Source organism: Phlebotomus papatasi, chromosome 1 (assembly GCF_024763615.1).
Source record: "Phlebotomus papatasi isolate M1 chromosome 1, Ppap_2.1, whole genome shotgun sequence".
Classification (NCBI taxonomy): domain Eukaryota; kingdom Metazoa; phylum Arthropoda; class Insecta; order Diptera; family Psychodidae; genus Phlebotomus; species Phlebotomus papatasi.
Genome location: NC_077222.1, coordinates 71,049,431 through 71,059,509, shown reverse-complemented (window position 1 = coordinate 71,059,509; position 10,079 = coordinate 71,049,431). Strand labels below are relative to the sequence as shown.

The 10,079-nt window shown below is 30.7% G+C and overlaps 1 protein-coding gene across 2 annotated transcripts in view; it reads left to right on the top strand.

The window, feature by feature from the left end:
- Positions 1–855: 855 nt before the first annotated feature.
- The window catches only part of LOC129799969 (potassium channel subfamily K member 4), a 31,682-nt gene continuing 22,458 nt past the window's right edge, over positions 856–10,079 (top strand). The window contains exon 1 of one of the 2 annotated variants that reach the window (XM_055844298.1): positions 856–1,027. The gene's annotated coding sequence lies outside the window, so the exon portion shown is untranslated. The remainder of the gene's footprint in view (positions 1,028–10,079) is intronic. The other variant, XM_055844306.1, reaches the window with a different exon arrangement.

Sequence of the window (10,079 nt, the reverse complement as noted above, 5' to 3'; positions counted from 1 at the left end):
GACTTCTACCAGAAAATATCTCAATAGAACTAGAATATATTATCGTAATCCATATGAGATATGAGATGCTGGGAGAATATCCACTTGAAGTGTCTTGAATAGCAAAGAAGTATGATGCTTTTCCAACATTTCACTGTCCAATTATTTTATAGGATGCACATATCTTGGATGGGACATGAAGATGCACAATTTGTTGTCTCATTTCATGTCAATATTATGGTACATTTTGTGTGTCACGCTACCTTGGTGAATTTGCCATTTCTCAGTGGGTTGCACGACAAAATTAGAATGAGAAATTACTTGAAAATGTGGTAATCAATCACCTTGGAAATTGCAGACACGATTATATTAAGTCATTTGGCACTTTGTGGACAAAGTTAATGGGCAAATCTCAAACCTCAACAATTTATTAACATCTCTCTACACTACTGGCTCAATTCACCCAACAGTATTCCACTACATAAGATAATAATTAAATCATTTTATACTTGGACGATATAAATAAATGAAGTGTAAATTCATCATGTTCACCACTCTACGCGAATCCGTGAAAATAAACAGTGAATTTTATATCACAAAATGTGTTGCAATTGTTCTTCCATCGCATCATTTTCCATTCACGTGGCACTAAACATATACTGGTAGATATATAATTTTTAGGGGGGACCCTTTCTAAGTTTTCCTTTGATAGTGTTACAAATTTATGGTTCAAATTTATTGTGTTAATTTAGAAAATGAAATAGACATGTGCGGAGTCTATTTATAAAATGATCGTTCCGTGTTTAAAAATAATCCTCTCGACTATTCTATCTCTTTCCTATGCTCTGTTGAAAGTTCCAAGTAACATTCTCATTCAGTCTATGTGTAAAAATCTTGAGAAGCAGAACTTTGCTCCAAAGGTATGGCACAGTTTTGACGTATGGTCCGAAAAGCAATGAGACATTTGCCTCAAAGACATATTTGTGTAAAATCAGTGAAAATTTGTAATTAGTGGGAAAACGTATAAATTAATACGTATATGAAAAAGGTATATAAATTGTCCATAAATTGGAAATTATGGTATTAAACCATGTGTGTTCTATATATTATCAAAAAATTGATTAAATTGTAATCAAGTGTTGGGCTAGAGTTCATTTAAAATTTTCAAAATTAAAGCGGTAGTCCTCTGCATTGTGTGATTAATTAAATATATTTTTGTATTATAAAATCCCCTTGTGATTATATTTGAACACCAATCAGTGCTTAATTATTGAGAGCATAAAGGTAAATGAACATTGGTTATGGGGGAGTGAATAATATTACTAGCTTCAGGAAATTCTACCTTATATCTTATGGAATTTGTGCAATTTTCTTGTGAAATTGTTCTTGAAGAAGCCCATAAATCGATAATGTTTCTCACAAAATGCAATCTCATGCCAGAGTGAATGTGTATCCTATGTGGATATGGTGTAGGGTCTGTATCGAAGCTATATAGTCGAAGATAAAGATTTTCCTGACATAAGAACGATATTAAATTGTACATGGAATTGTTTATTTCTACTTTGTAGAGACCATGCTAATGCAGCATGCCATTAATATTGATGTCTGTTTTATTCAAATAACAAATATTTTGTTGATTCTTTTTATTTTATGCACTCAATGGTATTGATTTACAAAATGATGTATCGTGTATCGTTGTAATATGAAAGTGCAGTGGATTTCATAGGATCATAGTTATTTGAAATTTCTTCGAAAATATGAGAACATGATTGTTTTAGTGGCAGTATAAAATGCCTTTAGGATGGGATGCGACCAATTGAAATTGGAACTAAGATAATAAAGGAATTTGCTGTAATGGGAAAACTTTCTCTGGGCAATTTTACCATGAAATGCCGAAAGATGAAAATAACCATAAGTTTAAACTTCAACCTCTAGTATAGAGTGTCTTGTGATCCCATACAAATATTGAGAAGCAGTCCAATTATGGCTCTATTTGGTCTCCATTGAAATGGGACCTTTTCGTCCCATTTTCATATCATATCCCCACAGTATTCACTTTATTGGAGCTTACGATGTCTTTGTCTGTATAACTCTCTTGCATACGCCCAACATTCATAACTCATCAATCTGATGGTGACAGGTAGTCGATGATGATGGTGCTTCCAGATAAACATTGATAAATGCTGTATGATTTAGAAATTTAGTATTCCCCAATATTTACCATCTAAAATTCCTCTAAATGCCTGTATTTTATGTGATTTGTTTGAGACATGCAAAATGTAACTGAGTGGAAAGCTACAAATTCCATTCAAATTTTCAATGAAAAGAACTACCTTTTGACATCATCCAATTGCACTTTAACTGTAAGAAATTCAAAATAAGACATTTTTATGGCTTGAAGTCAAAAATCATGGCTTTTGAGTTATATACAGAAAATCGATCAGATTGTCGTGATTTTTTTTTCAGTAGAAAAACTGTACGAGAAATTAATCGGTCAGTTTTTTTTGCTCATCGTTTATCGCATTTTCCTTTTATTTTTTTTAATTTTCTTATATTATTTTCACCTAGTTCCACCGAGTATGAGATAAGGTAATACGGTAATGAAAAATTTGTGTAGAATTTCAATGAAAATGCGTAAATTAACGAAATACGGCGAGGCTATACGGCGAGCATTTTATTCTTAATGTGATTCTGCCCTTAGTGTCAAACAGTAAGAGATATCGAATCGACTTCTCATCAGTCAACATTTCGTTACCATCTTAACCTCTCAATTTTGGCTCATAATTTTGGACAGGGTGCTTATAAGCATCAATGTTCCAAGTTTGAAGTGCGATATTTTCAATACTAATTGATTTTTTGTGTTACTGTTTTTTCAGAAGGGTTGTTTAAAAACTTGGCAAGCTGTTTCTCGTCTTTGTTTTTATTAAAATTAGTCTTAATACGTTTAAAAATGAATTGATCCGTAGAAATGAATTTGACTCAAATTTTGGACATCTTGGCTGTTAATTTGGACATCTTGGCTGTAAATTTGGACAGCTTGTTACACTCAGTCCCGGCATTATGCACTTCGGGATTATGCACCTGATGAGATTATTCACATACAATTATGCAAGTTTGCTTACCATTGGGAGTCAATTTGTGAAGTCATGTTATTTTGTGACGCGCGAAATTTGAAAACACTGCTTATTTTTCAGAATAAAACTTTTTAATTTCTTTTATTACAGTAAAAAATCTAAATATTCTAACAATTTATTAAAGAACGCTGGCCAAAAAATACTGTTTATTTATTAATTTTTTTAAAAACTGACTCTTTTTGTTCTGATTACTTTTACTCTGCGCGAAATTCGTTCTACGGTCGATTCATTTAAAAGACATCGCCTGCGGGTATGCAAATTTTCACAATGCATAAAGCCATCGGTCCCGGAACTTGAGTGTAGTACTTCACCACAGCTAAATAAGACTGAAGTAAACACGAAGTTCTGTCATATTTTTTGTAAGCAATTGCTCACACTGAATTTTCAACAAAGCAATTTCAACTCAAATCATATTCAAAATTTAGCGTATTTAGTGTTAAAATCTTCCAAAAAGAACAAATATTTAGATAAAATTCATTATTCATCAAATATGGGAATAAAAATCCATAATTTTAATCAATTTATTTGTAGTGTCAAAAACTATGAGCCCTGAAACTGTCCAAAATTATGAGCCCTTACCCTATTCTCTATGTTCACATCCTAAGTTTGTCCAAGTGAAAAAATATTCGAAGCTCGTTTTAGAAACCCAGAAAAAAGACATTCTTACTTCTCGTATCATTTCTTTTTATTATAATTATGTATAATTTCTGTTCGATTTTCGAAATGTTTTGAGTGTTAACATGTAAGGGAAGGTTTTCAGGCTTCGCACACTTCATATATTTCCTATATTCCTTTAATGAATCTAAACCTATTGTAACGTATTTTATTAGTTAGTTTAAAGTTACACATTTCCTGAAAAAACTAGGTCAGGAAAAATGTGAAGTATTCGAAGGCAGAGTGTGTACGAAGCCTAGAGGCCCTCCTCTATCATGAGTCTTCACTTTGTTGTGAGGAAAAACGAAACGAAACCTATGTTTCTGATATATTTATAATTTATAAATCACTCAATAACTTTTCAACAGATTCTTAATGTTGTGTATCGTAAATTTTCCAGATCTCGCTTGTTCGAAAGATTTGTTTGAAAATTCGAAATTTAGGTTGAATTCTTCGAACATCTACGACATTTACAGCAAATAGAGTTTCATTTATCTTTTACCCAAGACACTATTGGAAAGGTAAACTACAGCTGAGAATAAATGGATTTTATGAAGATGAAGTGTTAGATTCTCATTATGAGCACTTTTATCAAGCATAGTGTGTAGGAATAAGGTTTGAATCGAAAGGTCTTGAAAATCAAAAAAAGTCTTAACTGGTTCCAAAAGGAAACGAACCAAATTGTTCAAATTAAATGATTACTAAGTAATTTTGTAATTTGGTACGGAGATAATTTAAATATTTAAGAATTTTATATCGAATTAAAATCAGCACTTATCAAAAAACTGTGCCAGTGAAAAATTCCTGGTTGAGTTCATGAGTTTATATTTCGCGAATTTTCCGTGGTTTTAGTTATTTCAAATGCGTATCTTTCAAATGCATACACAACTGTAGGTCAATTTAAACCTACTTTTGCAGGTCATGTCTACCTTTTTATCAATAAATAGAACAAATTCTAAAAATTACGTGATTCAAAAACTCAAATCACACATTTTGACGTTTATTAGTGACAATTAAAAAAGTGAATCATATAATAATATTAAAATTTCAATTTGCAAGTGCCAAACCAAGGTTAGGACGACAAATTGAAAAATCAAACTGTCTTAAAAATTCAAAATCTAGGAAATATTTTATGCATTCGAAAACTCTTTTATTCGAAATAGTATCGTCATCGTTTAATTTCACTCTCTCTTGAAAGATAAGATATTACAATGCAGCCTGTATTAGATTTTGGAAGCATATTGTGTTCTCGAGGAATTTTTGTGTTTATAGAGCTGCAACAAATATGCTGCTTCCGGTCGTTTGTATGGGTACGTCAAAAAGAAATATTTTCAAAGCATTGTTGGTGGTTGTGTCTGGTGGTTGCTGTTTCACATCCTCCGTCTTACAAGCGTTCATATATAGGGGAGCATCTGACAATGGGGGGGTAGTTATAACTCTATATTTCCACCGACAACTTTTTCTGTTACATACCCTTTTTTCTACCCTGCCTCTGCACTATTTTCTCTGTAACCAACTTCCCCTAGTTTCTACTTTTTTTTGCTTTCACCGCCTTTTCATTGTGCAACAGACTATCGACAATTCAGAAGGATTCAGCCATACAAATTTTTAACAGATATATAAACCAAGTAAAAAATGGAAAATAATTTATAGTAGGTAAGATTTTTATTGAGTATAAAAACAAAAGAGTTAAATTATCCAGATTATTTGGAAGATTACCGTTTAAAACTGTATATCAAACAAAATTTACGAGTAAAACTGTTTATTACAATTACAACAATTACCATATTAAATATGTTCGATTAACTTTCTTTCTCATAACTTTAACATTTTTTAGGTGTAAAAATATATCAACAATTTTTAATGTTAATTTTACACCTTTTCAAGGGTAAAATTAACATGAAAAAGGGTAACTTTAACCCCTAATACATCTAAAAAGGGTAATATTTACACCGATTTCGGATCAATACTGCAGGGTAAAATTAACATTTCCGGAATGTTATTTTAACTTTTTCGGATTTCTCTTATAGTGGAGGCAGTTTCACGAATAAGTTTCTTTTAAGATTCATTTACCAAACGTTTATCAATTATCGATGATATATAGTACGAAAACCACCATATTTTCTATTTTTTTTCAACAAAATAAATTTTTATTCTAATTTAAGTTCTTAAGCATATAAAATACAAGATTTAAACTATATTTTTTGAAATTTCCATTAAAAAATCTTAAAAATTCAGCCGTTGAGGCCTGATTTTCGAAGACATTTTTTAGAGAAAACATATTATTTTCGTGGAAAAGATTTCTGAGAGTGCACACTGTGAGAGAAATCCGAAAAAGTTTAAATAACATTCCGGAAATGTTAATTTTGCCCTGCATTATTTATCCGAAATCGGTGTAAATATTATGCTTTTTAGGTGTATTGTGGGTTAACGTTACTATTTTTTAAGTTATTTTTACACTTAAAAAGGTGTAAAATTAACATTAAGAAATATTGATATATTTTTACACCTAAAAAGAGTTAAAGTTACGAGGAAAAAAAAGTTAATCGCACCCCTTTTTTCTCAGTGTAAGTTATAATCTGTCGTCACAATACTAAATATTTCCTGTTAGAACATGTGTTAAACTCATACTTGAACGGCACATTTTTTTCTCAAATGAAAATTGAATTTTTGGCGGAATTTTATACAAAAAAAAAACAATTTTTAGCGTATTTTACACCAGTTGTTTTCTTTTAAAATAAATTGTGTTCGAAGTAAAAAAAATCTAGCTTTCAAGTACGAGTATAATTCACAATCTAACAGGAAATTTTTAGTTTTTTTAAAGTCAGATCAATAGACTTTGAGAAATCTTGTTCACCGGAAGTATGTTTTTTTTTCTTCAAAAATCGTCTCCGAAAACCAAGCCCCATCGATTGAATTTTTAAAATATTTGGATGAAAATTTCAGAATAATTGGTTAAAATATTGTACCTTCATATGCTTTAAAGCTAGAATTATTTTTTTTATTATCTTGCAAAAATATGTTCAGAAAATATCATGTTTTTGTTAGTCTGCTTGACTCACGTAACCCCTTAGTAAAGTTGGATAAACATAAGCATACGGATTATTTGTCGCAATATATTTCAAACATGATCTGGCTTGAGATCTATTTTAAGCTTGTCATCATTGTGCTTATCGAAGAGGACAAAGGAATATTTTACCAAAGTTTGAGCTTAATCAGAGTTGTTCAAAAACGGTTTCAATTGCAGTATATTAGTACATTATGATGTATCTCACGTAACAGACATTACTCACAAAGCAATATTTCAAAGACGAGGTGCACAATTATTGCCTTTTGTACATAACGTTCGTTTTTTCACACCACTGGATGGAAAATGGATAAATTCAACGTACAGAGGGTGCAAAAAGATGCACCTGAGGAAAAATAGTCATGATTGAGAAACAGATAGAAAAATTGAGTTAATTTATTGCTTGAACGAAGAGAGCAATATATAATTAGCAATAGATAATTTTTCAAAAAGCTTGTAAACACTAAGCATTTTTCTATGAGTTGGACTGCTACACAAATTTTACGAACGAATCTACGTAAATAAAATCGAACATGATGAATCTCTGATACTTTGACAACTTCTTTTTTAAAGTAAAATATAGGGTTATAAATGTTGTGAATTATACAAGAATCAAAAGTGCACAAAAGATTTATTTCTGCTTCTATCAGCTAGTATTGTGCCTTGCAATGTATTTTTCTATAATATTTGCTGATGGCACGAATGATGATACATACTTGTTGATAATTCTACATCCATTCATCCATGTGTTGAGGTGAGGTTGCATAGAATTGAACTTGCATTTCAATATCGATATTTATTTGTTTACGTGTTATCATTCAATTTAACTTATGAAATATCGAAAATTTTTTTTATTGAATATGTATAAATAAAATGAGTATTTTAAGTCAGTTTAACAAATCTTCTGTTGTTGAATTAAAAAAAAATAATTTTAACGATGTTCTTGTTGTAGAATTGGTTTTAACCTCAGGGTCAGTTGGTACTTCTTAGACATATGACACTTTACTTTCTCAATAACCCGGATTGTCAGCAACACTTTATTCTATAATGTGTTTTATCACACTCGTCAAATTTAATTTTGAACATTGTGAGCTTTCATAAAATTCAGTGGTTTTGAGACCATTAATTTTCTCTCTTGATGGTTTCTCGTGTGAAATTTAGTAGCTAAATGATGCTATTTGATGTGGTTTAATTGGAACTTCTCACAAGGCAATAGTGGGTGTTAGAGATTTTATATTAGCAACCTCCTCCTTGCATAATGTAAATATACTATTGTTGATGGAGATTGAATTTCCTACTGTCTTTATAGTCTTAAGCACAGATCCCACACCGTGGAATAAAACCTGAACTTTGTGAATTGCTCAAAGTTCAGATTTGGGTTTGTAAACTTGATTTTTATTTTAGAGTTTGATAAGAAAATCATATTATGGAATGGGAAAAGAAAAATGTATTAAGTATTGTCACATTAACGATCTCAAAGTTACGTAAAGTAGGGTCTCCGAAGACTACAAAGTCGCTATCTCTAACGGTTTAACTTATCTCTAGAAGAGAAAAAAATTAAATTGCAATAATATTTTTGCATTCTCACTCATACCAAAAGCCATAGAATTCGAGGAAATTGCATTTAAATGGATGGCCATTAATAAATTTTAGCGGATATTGTATTCGAGATCAATGAATGCCAATACGTTCAACCTATATAATTGGGAAATCGCATACGCAGTGATTAAAAAGAATTCTAGTGTACACCATGGAAAATCGGATGAAATTAAATTAAGTCGGAAAAAGAACAGATTCTCTTAAAGTTACTACATAATGGTACGATATTCATATAAACACCTGATATAGGTGTTAAATGCTCAATCTGAATTTTCACCATAATCCCATGTGGTATTCTATTAGGGGTGGGGACTATGGGATCTATTAATAGTTTCGGGACTCCTGATGTTTCCCCAGAACTTAAATTTCAATCTTCTTGTGCACATAATATAGGATGGGGCTGACGATACTATCCCAGAGTGATACTATATGTTTAATAATATATCAGACATAACTCTGTTGTACATGTATATGTAGGGGAGAGAGGGCCTATCTTTTAACTTTTTTTTAGATTTATTTTTAAATAATTCTAAATTGTACTTAAGCTGAACAAAATTTGAATAATTTTTTTATTCAGATTATTTAAAAATATTGAACTCACTTTTGAGTCATGAATATCTTTGTTAGAAATTAGGAAAACCTAGGAGCAAAATATATAGCAAGATGAAATTTTTAAAATTCTATATCTTTATAACTAAAGTGGTTACGATTTTAAATTTTTATCAAATATTGCCTTCGTGAAGCTATTTAAATGTTCAGAGTCTTAATAAGGTTATTGAAAAAGAAATATGGAAAATAAGAAATTGGAAATTAAAATCATTAAAAAAGAACCTTAATAGAGTTATCAATTTAGGTTAGATTATTTTTCAAAAGTTATTCAGATTAAGTGGGATTAGTTAAATGCGAGTCCGTCATTAGCTTTTATATGTTTTGAACTTGAAAAAAATTTTTTTTTAGAAAATTGATCGCGAAGCATATTTTTCAAAATATATGTAGAAAAATGGTTTTAACAATGTTTTAGAGCGGTAAACTTCTTATAAGAATTTCCTGATCAAAAATCTCTGATGTCTTCTGGAAGTTAATGAATTAGGGAGCAAGGGAAAACATAGACAATGGAATGTTTTTTTTTGTTCCCCCCCTTAAATCCCAGTGCTCAGGTCTTAGGCCATAGGCCTATTTTGACCGAAATCCTGTCCAATAAAAAACCTAAAAAGGATTAAACTGTCAATAACTTAAAAAATAAATAAATAATCAATAAATAACAGAAACGGACTACAACACACTTAAAATCCACTACTAACAATGGAATGTTATAGTTTGTTTTTAAAGGACTATTGATCAATCCACTATTTATTCAGAAGTAATGTCTGTTTCTTGATTAGTCCACTGCACTGATCAATTTAATTAACCCATTCAGTCAATGTACCAGAAATACTTGAGATAGAATGTTCATATTTTATGATTAGTTTCCTACAGATCAATAGATGAATTTTTTGAAGAGAAAAAAAATTATCTATTTTGGGGGCGCGGGGATTCGCCCTCAAACACACGTCTTAACGGTCACTGAATTTAAATTCTGTGCATTAATTCATTATAAACTCTATTGCTTTAGATAGAGTAGCTATCCAGAAAAACAAATTGGTAAG